This window comes from Lupinus angustifolius, chromosome LG02 (genome assembly GCF_001865875.1).
Source record: "Lupinus angustifolius cultivar Tanjil chromosome LG02, LupAngTanjil_v1.0, whole genome shotgun sequence".
Taxonomy (NCBI): domain Eukaryota; kingdom Viridiplantae; phylum Streptophyta; class Magnoliopsida; order Fabales; family Fabaceae; genus Lupinus; species Lupinus angustifolius.
This window is the reverse complement of record NC_032010.1, coordinates 3,513,893-3,528,288: the sequence shown is the minus strand read 5'-3', so window position 1 is coordinate 3,528,288 and position 14,396 is coordinate 3,513,893.

Genomic DNA, 14,396 nt, shown 5'->3' with positions numbered 1-14,396 from the left:
GCTCCGCCACACCTATTCAACCCCCCCTTCTAGGTGTATTCCGCTACTGATATCTAACAAGTGGTAATAAAGCTAGTACGTGTGCTAGCTCAACAGCATCCGCATGATCCGAGAGGGACTACATATGGGCTCTAATAACCCATTTGGTGGTGATGGCGCATCCATTAACCGCCCTCCCGTATTTAGTGGCGAAGGATATGCCTATTGGAAGGTTCACATGAGAATCTATATCGAGGTATTAGACACGGACATTTGGGATTCTATTTTCAATGGTCCATACATTCCACTTTATATGGTGGATGACGAGTCTAAAGAAAAGCCTAAAGGCATATGGACGGATATTGAGAAAAGAAAGGTTCAACATGACCTTAAGGCAAAGAACATTATTACTTCAGCCTTATCTTATGACGAATTCTTTAGAGTCTCACAGTGACTTAATGCAAAAGAAATGTGGGATACTTTGAAGTTAATCACGCTAGACTGAATGCGCTTACGCATGAGTATGAGTTATTTCACATGCTTCCTAATGAATCTATATGTAATATGCAAAAACGTTTTACTCATGTTGTAAATCATTTGGTTGCCCTTGATAAAACATTTACTAATGTTGATTTGTCTAATAAAGTTTTGCATTGTCTTGATAGGAAATGGCAACCAAAGGTAACCGTGATAATGGAGTCAAAAAACTTAGACAACATGGCATTAGCTACTCTGTTTGGGAAACTCCAAGAACATGAAATGGAGTTGGGGCGCGTGATAATGAATGAAGAGTCAGACAAGAATGGAATCACACTCAAGGCTACAAGATTTCAAGAAGATCAAGAAAGTGAGGATTCTAGTTTAGATTCTGATTCCGATGAAGACTTGACTCTCCTATTTGCAAAATTCAAGAAGTATCTCAAGAAGAAAGGAGGGATCAAGAATCTAAAGAAAGAAGCCAAGAACTCGTCCAGAAAAACAAGATTCCCAAAGAAGGCTTCACTTGCTAAGAGTGTGGAAAATCGGGCCACATGAAGAGCAACTCTCGAATGTCTAAGTCAAAAGAAGCATACATTGTCTGGAACAATTTCGAGAAAGATTTGACTTCAAGCTCATCCGATGAGGAGAAAAATTCATAGGTATGCCTTATAGCACAAGTGTATGAGAAGTGCACATCTAGAGATGGAGATGATTCTATTGAGGTACATTTTGTACTTCATCATGCTCTAATGACTAAGAGTGCAAACCGTCAAGGATTGCATTAGCAACGTTTGCCTATGTTTTGATGAAGACAAAGAATTAGTTAAAGCTTGAAGATGGCTCAACAATCAACATGTCGAGAGCTCAAGTGGTGTCTTATTAGACTTATGCTATTATTCTTTATTATCTTTTTAGAAGTCTAAGATGTTTGCCATAGATATTGAGTCTAGGTTAGGTAAATCTAGGTGTGAGTGTCACAAGACTTAATAAAGTAATTAATCCACTAAAATGAGACATCATCTAGAAATATATGATAATTAGGTTCATGCATTTGAATACATTGATTTTGTGCATTAAAGGTATTATATTTTGGAAATCATGTATTGCATGAGCATATAACATATAAGTAGTTTACCTTTTAATTATGTATTAAAAATACACTGGTTAATCAATTAACCCCATGGCTTAATCGATTAACTTGTATGTTTTTCTGCTGTTTCAACAACATAACTGAAAAACTGTATTTAGAGGCAAAAACTATTGTGTATAAATACTAGCTAATTGCAGAAACGACTATGTAGAGAAAGAGAGAAAAAGATAGCGAAAAGATATAGATAATCATTGTTAGAATCTATTAGAGAGTGTTGAATTAGGAGAAAGATTAGATCATGCTAAGACTTTAGTTTTCATATTAATATTGCATGATTCTTTGAAAAGCTTTCTTGCGTCATTCTTGTAATTCTTGAAAAGAAAAAGTGATAGTTCTTTATGATTGCATGTTTTCAGAAACCTCATGCATGAACATTCATATTAGACTAGCACGTCTTGTGAGTTCTTGCTTATTTTTTAGGATTTGATCTTTATTGTAATATTCGAGTATTAAGTACTCATTCATAACTTATTCAAGGATTGGGAAAATCCTAGCTGCGGTTAGGTAAGGTGTTCTTCACACAAAGACTTGGAGGTCTTGGCATAAAGAGCCATACCTTGGTTGGGGACGAATCGCGTAAGAAAGGTTTTCTTGGGAGGCAGTTTTGGGAAAGGTCAAACCAAGGGTATGAAGTTCTTTGGGTTCCAAGAAGGGAGCGTTCAAGTTTTGTATTTGGAAGCGTGTATGAAATGTACATTATGTTCTATAGTGAAGAAGGAAAATCTCCCAAATCAGAGGGGAGGACTGGATGTAGTTTTGCAGTGGATAGCAAAACGAACCAGGATAAAATCCCTGCGCAATCTTTTCTATCCTTTTCTCTTTTATATGTCAAGATGTTTTAATGCGAGTATGGAGCTAATATTTTGAATGTTTGTTCCTTGCTATGTTCTTGTTAATCTTGCATAAAAATATATGTTGTATATCTGTTTGTGTGTTGGTTAATAACTGTGCAAGTTGTTGTTCTGATCATTCTGGTTCTATTACTGGTTAATCGATTATGAACAATGCTTAATTGATTAATTGGACATTTTTCAGCAAGTGTGTAAAAACCCAAAACGTGGAACTTGAGCTCCACCACACCTATTCAACCCCCCTTCTAGGTGTATTCCGCCACTGATACCTAACAAGTGGTATCAGAGCTAGTACGTCGTGCTAGCTCAACCGCATCCGCCTGATCCGAGAAGGACTACATATGGGATCTAATAACCTATTTGGCGGTGATGGCACATCCATTAACCGTCCTCCTATATTCAGTGGCGATGGCTATTCCTATTGGAAGGTTTGCATGAGAATCTATATCGCGGCAATAGACACGGACATTTGAGATTCCGTTGTCAATGGTCCATACATTCCACTTCATATGGTGGATGGCGAGTCTAAACAAATGCCTAAAGGGTTATGGACAGATATTGAGAACATCATTACTTCAGCCTTATCTTATGACAAATTCTTTAGAGTCTCGCAGTGCCTTAATGCAAAAGAAATGTCGGATATTTTGCAAGTAACCCAGGAAGGCACGAATGAAGTTAAGCGCGCTAGACTAAATGCGCTTACGCATGAGTACGATTTATTTCGCTTGCTTCCTAATGAATCCATATGTAATATGTAAAAATGTTTTATTCATGTTGTAAATCATTTGGTCGCTCTTGATAAAATTTTTACTAATGCTGATTTGTCTAACAAACTTTTGCGTTGTCTTGATAGGAAATGGCAACCAAAGGTAACCGCGATAATGGAGTCAAAGAACTTAGACAACATGCCATTAGCTACTCTGTTTGGGAAACTCCAAGAACATGAAATGGAGTTAGGGCGCTTGACAATGAATGAAGAGTCAGACAAGAATGGAATCACACTCAAGGCTACTAGATTTCAAGAAGATCAAGAAAGTGAGGATTCTAGTTCATATTCTGATTCCGATGAAGACTTAACTCTCCTATTTGAAAAATTCAAGAAGTATCTCAAGAAGAAAGGAGGGATCAATAATCTAAAGAAAGAAGCCAAGAACTCAACCAAGAAAAGCAAGATTCCCAAAGAAGGCTTTACATGCTATGAGTATGGAAAATCAGGTCACATGAAGCATCAGTGCCAAGCCACCTTAAGAAATTCGATAACAAGAAGAGCAACTTTCGAATGTCCAAGTCAAAAGAAGCATACATTATTTGGAACAATTTCGAGAAAGATTCGACTTCAAGCTCATAGAGATAAATTCAAATGTATGCCTTATGGCACAAGTGCATGAGGAGTGCACATCTAGTGATGAAGATGATTTTATTGAGGTACATTCCTATACTTCATTATTCTCTAATGACTCTCCTTCATACGATGAATTATATGCAGCTTATGTTGAAATGCATGAGGAGTTAAAGAAAATTGTTAAAATAAATATAGATAGAAAAAGAGTTATCTCCTTGCATGAAAAGAAAATAATTGAAATGCAAAAGGAATTAGATGAACTTAAACTTGAAAATGCAACTCTTGATCTTATCTATGCATGCGCCTCATGTGATTGCTCTAATTCTAAATAATGTAAACCCTCTATATGTGATATTGTGAGAGTTTAAATGCTGAAAATTTTGTTTTGAAACAAAAACTTTCAAAGCTCACTTATAGTCAAGAAAACCTCAACACATTGCTTGCTAATACAAGAAACGTTGGTAACCGATCTGGAATTGGATATAAACTTGAACCTAAGAAAAGACCATTTAGAAATCCAGTATTTCATATGCATAAGAAGTCAAATAATAACATGTATACTTGTTTCTATTGTGGTACACATGGTCACACATGCACTACATGATTTATTAGAAAATTTGGTGTGCCAAGTGGCAAATATGTATGGATAAAGAAAGGGCAAGATCCCTTAGTTACTAACAATAAGGGACCCAAAATAACTTGGGAACCTGAAAGAGACAAGTAAATTGTGTTTGCAAGTGTGCCAAAGGACATTTGAGCGTCAAGAGAAAATTCAACAAAAGATGTTCTAGGCACAAGGTTGGTGAGTAGATCAAGGTCATTAAGAAGAATAGTTATTGTGAAAAATTGTAAAATGAGTTTTCGTATTATGCTACCTACCAAGAGTACTTCTCTAAGTAATAAAGGGGGAGAAGATAAAGGGAAGAACGATGAAAGGGGCGATCTGGAATTGGATATAAACCTGAACCTAAGAAAAGACCATATAGAAATCCAGTAGTTCATATGCATAAGAAGTCAAATAATAACATGCCTACTTGTTTCTATTGTGGTACACATGGTCACACATGCACTACATGATTTATTAGAAAATTTGGTGTGCCAAGTGGCAAATATGTTTAGATAAAGAAGGGGAAAGATCCCTTGGTTACTAATAAGAAGGGACCCAAAATAACTTGGGTACCCGAAAGAGACAAGTAAATTGTGTTTGTAGGTGTGCCAAAGGACATTTGAGCGTCAAGGGAAAACTCAACAAAAGATGTTCTAGGCACAAGGTTGGTGAGTAGATCAAGATTATTAAGAAGAAATGTTATAGAGAAAGGTTGTTAAATGAGCTTCCGTATTATGCTACCTACCAAGAGTACTTCTCTAAGTAATGAATGGGGAGAAGATAAAGGGAAGAACAATGAAAGGGGGAACAGTGGACTTTGAATGTCAAAAATACAACTTTGATCACATCTCACACAAGTGGTAATCTTGACCTATCACCAAAGGGTAAGTAAGGTAATTATATTAACAAGGTTACAAAATTATTTCTTAGTAAGCTCAAAATTGTGCTTCAAACTGTCAACTTTCTGTCATTAATCGATTAAACCCTCATGATAATCGATTAAATGAGTTCCAATAGTTAAAGCTTTCTGAAATAAATCATATTAATCGATTAAATGTTGTGATAATCGATAACTTGGGCTCAATTTTTTTTTGAAATAAGTTAATTCTTGTTGTTTTGTGGCTTACGTCTATATTTTTGAGTCAAGTACATCTCATGGTTATGGTTGTACCATCTTTTAGTATTTTGTAACTATGTTGAACCTTGCTAATCATTTTAAATAGAATTTGTTTTTGCGTGAATCTTGAACATATCTTAATTGTGTATTATAATTGAATGATTGAAATATGCGTTAAAATGAAAATTGCCTAACAAAGTGCTAATAAGTGGTGATAATGGCATCTAACAAAACTTATTAAGTTCTAATAAGTGGTGATAATTGGCAAGTGGTACTAAAAAGTGACATACATATATGTTTAATCATTCCATGTCTAAACTGTTCACATAATGGATATGTGATGCAAAATCTGTCTAAAGAGTAAAAAATCAATGCATTTGTTTAAGCTTCTCAAACTGGTTATTGCCTATGCTAATAATTACAGTTTTATTATAAATAAATTGCTATATCTCTTCTTACTTTTGACTAGAATTGAATATTCGTATCTTTTTGATAAAGTCAAAAGGGGGAGAAAGATTGTTTGTTGTGTTTGATGTTATTTGCAGGAGGGGAAAGGTTGTCATAATAGCTTCCGCATATTATTAATCATTGTTTTCCTTAGGGGGAGCAAAGAAAAGTGCTTTCAACTCTGAATATTCACAACCATTATGCAAATGTACAACATCATCCAGCTAATTCATCAAATGTAACGTATTATTTGATGTGGTGTTTGTCATCATAAAAAAGGGGGAGATTGAGAGTGCCAAGTGTCAAGGACTGCATTAGCAACGTTTGCCTATGTTTTGATGAAGACAAGGAATTAGTTAAAGCGTGAAGATGACTCAACAATCAACATGTCGACGGCTCAAGTGCTGTCTTATTAGACTTAAGTTATAATTCTTTATTATCTTTTTAGAAGTCTAAGATGCTTGCCATAGATATTGAGTCTAGGTTAGGTAAGGTGTGAGTGTCACAAGACTTAATAAAGTAATTAATCCACTAAAATGAGACATCATCTAGAAATATATGATAATTAGGTTAATGTATTTGAATATATTGATTTTGTGCATTAAAGGTATTATATTTTGGAAATCATGTATTGCATGAGCATATATCATATAAGTAGTTTACCATTTAATCATGTACTAAAAATACACTGATTAATCGTTTAACCCCATGGCTTAATCGATTAACGTGAGTGTTTTCTGCTGTTTTCAACTGCATAACTGAAAAACCAATTTTAGAGGAATAATCTGTTTTGTATAAATACTGGCTAATTGCAGAAACGGCTAAGAGAGAAAAACACAGAGAAAAGAGATAGATCATCATTGTTAGAATCTATTAGAGAGTGTTGAATTAGGAGAAAGATTAGATCATTCTAAGGCTTTAATTTTCATATTCATATTGCGTGATTCTTTGAAAAGCTTTCTGGCATCATTCTTGTGTTTCTTGAAAAGAAAACGAGATAGTTTTTTTTTTATGTTTTCATATTTTCATAAACCTCATGCATGAACATTCATATTAGACTAGGACGTCTTGTGAGATCTTGCTTAGGTTTTAGGCTTTGATCTTTATTGTAATATCCGAGTATTAAGTACTCATTCATAACTCAAAGCATTGTTATTCAAGGATTGGGAAAATCCTAGTTGTGGTTAGGTAAGGTGTTCTTCACAAAGACTTGGAGGTTTTGGGATAAAGAGCGATACCTTGACTAGGGCCGAATCACGTAAGAAAGGTTTTCTTTGGAGGCGGTTTTGGGAAAGGTCAAACCAAGGGTGATGAAGTTCTTTGGGTTCCAAGAAAGGAGCGTTCGAGTCTTGGATTTGGAAGCATGTATGTAACGTACATTGTGTTCTATAGTGAAGAAAGAAAATCTCCCAAATCAGAGGAGAGGACAAGATGTAGTTTTGCAGTGGACAATAAAACAAAATAGGATAAAATCTCTGAGCAATCTTTTCTATCCTTTTCTCTTTTATATTTCAAGATGTTTTAATGCGAGTTTGGAGCTGATATTTTGCACGCTTGTTCTTTGCTATGTTCTTGTTAATCTTGCATAAAAGTATTTGTTGTATATCTGTTTGCGTGTTGGTTAATAATTGTGCAAGTTGTTGTTCTGATCATTCTGGTTCTGTTTAGATTTAATCGATTAAGCCCACTGGTTAATCGATTAACTGAGCATTTTTTCAACAAGTGTGTAAAAATCAAAAAAGTAGAACTTGAGCTCCACCACACATATTCAACCCGTTCTAGGTGTATTTTGTCACTGATACCTAACATTTGTCAACAATAAAAATGTAAGAGTAACAAATAGTAATAGTAATAATAAATAATAATTACAATAATAAGAGTAATAATATAAATTTTAATGATTGTGCTAATAATATTTATAATATTAATAATTATTATCGTAATAATAACAATTTAAATACCAACAATGCATTGGTTTAGTGGTATAAGGGCACAATGAATTCCTAAGGTCGAGAGTTCGATTCTTAGGAGGGTTGAGTGGGGTAGCCACGAACCTTGAAATTGATCATTTCCTTACCCAAAAGGTGAGGAATTACTCTTGATAGTATCAAAAAATAATAACAATTTAAACCATAATTATAATAATAGTATTATAATGACAGCAGTAATTTCTATTTTCTTCTTTTACGTTTAATAATTTTTAATTTTTACTATAAAACTATATAATTTTAGGTACCACCTACACAATAATTAGATATCTCACATTAAATTGCACATTGTAATAAACAAAAAAAGTATAACATAAAATACACTCAATAAAATATTACAATTTTCTTAAATAAATTATACAAAAATTAAATACTTAATATCATAAAATGAGAATGCAAATTGACACACATAAAAATAAAGAGAAAAGGACAAGAGAAGGAGGTTCTTCCAATTGCTTTTGTTTGGGTTTGACGGGGATGACCGCTACCCTTAATTCAATTCTTTTTTCTTTTCACTGTTTTATTATTTTATTTGTTTTTTATTAATTTTGATTTTATTTATTTTTACAATATTCAAAACAACATTTAATTTTGGTTCCATTCTCTATGCCTATATCTTAAGAGAATAATGCATCTCTATCTCCTACAATAAATAAAATCATGACATTTGTCATATTTAATTATTTTCTATAAAAATGATTCTAAACTAAACAAAATAACACATATGTTATATTTTTATTGATTGGAGGAGATTAATTATCTCATAGTATAATGACAAACTTTATTCTCATATCTTAATTGTTCTATTTATCTAAACTTTCATCAATATTCATTTGGTCTAATAATCCCATAGAAATGAATCTTTTCATACGAATAGAAACTAATTAAAAGTGAATGTTAATGATCAATGTGAATGTTTGATAGTCCTTTTATCACATGTTGTTTCTACCTTTTTGCTCAAAAAAATTGGAAAGTTGGTTTACGACCAGTCTCATTTCTTTGATATTAATCTCACTTTTATAAAATTAAATTATTTATAATTATCTTATATCATCTTTTTAAAAATTTAAATATCTTTAAGCAAAGTTTGGTAGCCCGATCTAGGCCTCGTGTTCTCTATTCTTTTCCACTTGGATAATAGAAATCAGTTTACGATCAATGCTGTTTCTTTGCTATCAATTTCACTTTTTAAAATAAATTATTTAAATAAAATTTATGAGATTTAAATAGTCTGGTCTATGACCGTGTCGTTTCTTAGTTTCCTCTCTAAAAAGGAAAGTCGGTATGTGAAGGGTGTTGCCTCTTTTCTAACAATCCCTATTTAATAAAATTATAAAAATATTCCTACAAGAGAGCTACAATTTTAATTTAAACCAAATTAAACCAAACCAAACAAATTAATCACTTTTATAACCAAAACTACATTAGACACAAAAATAAAATATGTAATATTTTACTTTATCAATTAAAATTTTATTAAATAATTTTAAGGTAATAAAAGTCCACTGAATAGCGAGGTTACCGTTTTAATATAAACAATACACAAATAAATTTTATTATATAGTTATTAATTAAAGACAATACACAAATAACTTTTATTTATGTGAAAATAATAATGATTATAAGTTTAATATAGTAATCCCCCAACTTATTTTCTATTTCCATTCTAGTAATAATAATATTTTAACATGAAGTTTTTAAAAGATTTGTAGATAATGACATTATATGAACATGCGTTGTATGAAAAGAGAATATGCTTCCCTCACTCACACCAATAAGACTAGCAGGAACAGGGAAATATGGCTATTAGATGTAACCATCATTGTTCCGCTTGGTAGTTGGTAGTTTATAATTTAAGATGAAACATCATTATATACAACTAGATAAGCATTAGTTGTAGAGAAAAAGATGTATTCAGTAACCATGTAAGAGTTTTTTACATTATCATTGTATCATATCTATCTTCATATTTAATTATTATTGACTCTTGAATAAAATTAATACAAATAAATGGCAGATGATACACTGACTGTATATAAATCTTTATACTAATAATATATATATATATATTACTTTGTTAGTTGTATTATTAGGTGAATGGTGATACTTTATTCTTGTTTTTGCACTGTATCATTTAATTAAATAGAAAAATCATAAAACTTAATTATATTATTTGATTTAATTTGATTGGATAGAAACAATGAGAGACATAGTTTTTTGGAACAAAGTGATCTCCATTCCTATTAGCCATTAGGTCAGTGTTGTTAATACCGTATCGGTCATCAAACCAGTTAGGGTACTGATATTGTGGCATAGCGGTTCAACCGGTGGTTTACTAATTAAACCGCATACTGGTGAAATTAGATATAAAAATATAATATATTATTATTAAAGTTGAAAAATCAATAAAAAAATCAATACGTTTTCAATTTCATTAAAAAATTAATTTTAAATAAAACTATCTGGTAGGACTGGTACGGTTCAATTGAAAACCGGCCGGTATAACCGATTTAGACCAATTTTGGCGGTTTTAACCGATATGATTGCATGACCGATATAATTCTTGCACCGTACTGGTATTGAGACTAGTCCACCGATTGAACCGGCCAGCACGAACCAGTTTTTATAACACTGCATCAGGTAGGTTTAATGTATATAATGAATCTTAATTACGTGAGTCAACTATATTAATTACACATATTAGTAAAAATAGTTAACTTTCTTGATTTTTGAAAATTATAATGTCACATTAATAGTTTGACCTCCTAAGTTCATCCAAAAGTTCACACATTCATGTTTTAGAAAAAGATGTATCCATTGAAAATGTATGACTTTTATATATTGTTATTGTATTATCAATTATTCATATTTAATCATTATTAACCCTTCAAAATAAAGTAATCCAAATGAATGGTAGATGATATAGTGACTATGAATAAATCTTTACACTGACAATATATATTACAATCTTTATTTTTTATTAATAAATAAGAAATAAGAGAGAAAGGGTAATCAATGTTAAATTTAAAATTTAAGAACATTATAAAGATGCATGTACGCTGATGAGTCCATGTACGTAAACTGTTATATACTTTATGGTCCTTTTTCAAATACCATTTTGAGAGGTTAGTTTTGGTTTTTATATGATTTGTTCAAAATTTTGCATACATTAATTGATTTCAATTTGTTGCTAAAATTAGGGGTGTAAAAGTTTAGTTCGATTCAGTTTTTGATGCAATTTAGTGACTATATTGAATATAAAGATATATTTCGGTTCTACTTGATTAACCGCAATTTTTATTTAAGAATCAAACCGTTAATGAACAATTCAGTTCGGTTCAGTTCCTTGATTTTCCAACTTATTTAAAAAAATCTTTAAAGAAATAATTAAATCAAACTTGCAAAGTATAGAATCAACTAAATGAATACTAAATACATATATAATAATACATTCAATATTAATTCAGTACTCTTTATACTCAAACGATAATAATTCTGTTGCAGCAACAATTCGTGTTGCAGAAGAAGAAATGGAATGAAAACAGAGAGAAAGAAAGGTAGAGAAGAGATAGTGATTGAAGAGTAAAGGAAATTGCAAGAAGAACTTGATTATCTATCAATATGAATTGAATACAAAATACATCAACCAACTTTCCTTATATAGCAACAACCAACTAACTAACAACTATAAAGGGAAAGTTTCTAAAAACAGAAAACTGAATTACAAAAACTCTTCTAATTTTAACATTCCCTCCTAATTCAGTTTCTCATCAAACTCTAAGACACCTATGTTCATTCTCATCTTCTCAAACCTCTCCTTCTTCAAAGGTTTGGTAAAAATGTCTCCCAATTGCACTTCACTCTTGCAAAATTCCAACCTCACTCTTCCTTTGCAAACTTGATCTCTAAGAAAGTGAAAACGAGTCTCAATATGTTTGCTTCTTCCATGAGCAACTGGATTTTTAGCTAAGTTTATGGCTGACTTGTTGTCAACCTTCAACAGCAAGCATTCTCCTTCTGTTCTTAGCTTCAATTCTGCCATTAAAGTCACCAACCAAGCAGCTTGGTAAGTAGCCATACAGGCTGCCACATACTCTGCTTCACATGAGGACAATGCAACAATGTCTTGCTTCTTTGAGCACCATGATATAGGAGAATCACCAAGCAAGAACAAGTAACCAGTAGTACTTTTCCTATCAAAATTATCACCACACCAATCAGCATCACTATAGCCAATGATCCTCTGCTCAAGGCTTGCAGTTTTTGTAGGAAACATTAAACCAAGGCCTAAGGTGCCCTTCACATATCTGAGCAGCCTCTTGATTGCAGTGAGATCATGCTGCTTTGGTGTCTCCATTTGTCTGCTAACCAAGCCTACTCCAAAAGCAATATCAGGCCTAGTATTGCATACATATCTTAGGCAACCCACCATTTCACCCTCATCAACATTAGTAGATGAAGCATAGGCCTCAATAGGTGTGGACACTGAATTGCAGCCCTGCATATTGAATCTCTTAAGCACATCAGAAGTATATTTCTTCTGGTGCATAAAGATTCCAGCCTTGGTCTTGGTGAATTCTATCCCAAGAAAGTAAGATAGATCACCTAAGTCACTCATTTCGAACTCAACCTTCATGCTATCTTTGAATGCAGTGATTTCTTCAGTTTTACATCCAGTTACTAGTAAATCATCAACATACAAGCAAACTATTAGCAATTCATTCAAAACTGACCCCTTTATGTATACTCCATGTTCTGCACTACATTTGACAAAGCCTAGCTGCAACAAGAACCCATCAATTCTCCTATTCCATGCCCTTGGAGCCTGCTTAAGACCATAAAGGGCCTTGTGTAATCTGTAAACATGATTCTCCTTGCCTGCAATCTCATATCCAGGAGGTTGATTGACATACACTTCCTCTTCAAGAGGACCATTTAAGAAAGCTGCTTTGACATCCATTTGTTGAATTGACCAACCATTATAGCTTGCTACTGAGATCACAAGCCTTATGGTTTCCATTCTTGCAACAGGAGCAAATACCTCATCATAATCTATGCCTTGCTTTTGAAGAAAACCTTTTGCTACTAGTCTTGCTTTGTATTTGGTCACTTCTCCTTTTGGATTTAGCTTCACCTTGTAAACCCATCTTACATCAATAGCCTTCTTGCCATTTGGTAATTCAGTAAGCTCCCAAGTGCGATTCCTTTCTATAGAGCTTAGTTCATCTTGCATAGCATTCAACCAGTGTTCTTGCTTGACTGCTTCATCATAGTTTACTGGTTCCATTTCTGCTAGGAGAGCAATGTGCACCAGCTCACCTTCATCATTGATTTCTGAGTCTGGAAATACTTCATAGTCACTCAATCTTGGTGGAGGTTTCCTTGCTCTACTTGGTCTTCTTTCTTGTTGAACTTCTGTAACAATTGATTGCTGCTCAGAGACATCATTTAAATGGATCTGAGGTGATATGTGTTGATCAGTTGTTGACTCTTCCAGTTCCATCCTTGTGATTCATCAACCTTCACATCTATGCTAATCATGATCTTCTGAGTTAGAGGATTGAAGATTCTATATCCACCAGTTGAGTGATAGCCTAATAGCACCAATCTCAAGCTTCTGTCATCTAGCTTCTGCCTTTGCACCTTAGGGATGTGCATATAAGCAATGGAGCCAAACACCCTAAGATGGCCAACACTTGGCTTTAGGCCAGACCAGGCTTCTTCAGGAGTGATCTCACCTAGCCTCTTAGCAGGACATATATTCAGAATATATGTTGCTGTTGTAATGGCTTCTCCCCAAAATCTCTTTGGCATCTGCTTTGTCTTTAACATGCTTCTAGCCATGTTCAATATTGTTCTATTGTGCTGTGGAGTATAGGCTATAATTACCTCATGAATCAAGCCTTCTTTGATGCAGAAGTTTCTCCATTCAGCTGACACATACTCACCCCCTCCATCAGTCCTTATGCACTTCACCTTCTGCTCACTTTGCTTTTCAACTTGTGCCTTGAATTCAATAAAAGTGACAAGCACATCACTTTTATTCTTCAATGGATAGACCCAAGTTTTCCTTGTGAGGTCATCTATAAAGGTAACAAAATACCTATTATCCCCTAATGAGTGTTCCACATACATCTGAGTAGACCAATTCAAGTGGTTTAGATGATTTTGTTGGAATGTAATTCACAAAGGACTTCCTTGCTTGCTTACTTGCTAGACACACATCACATAGTTCACCTGGAATTCTGATTGGAGGCAGACCTATCACACTTTCAGCCTTGCATAGAAGGTTAAGACCTTGGAAACTCAAATGTCCAAGTCTTTGATGCCAAACCCAACTCTCATGATCTGTTCTGGATAACATACAATCTTGAGCATCAACCTGAATCCCAATCTTGAAAGTTCTGTTTGTTGAGAGTGGAACCTTCAAGATTA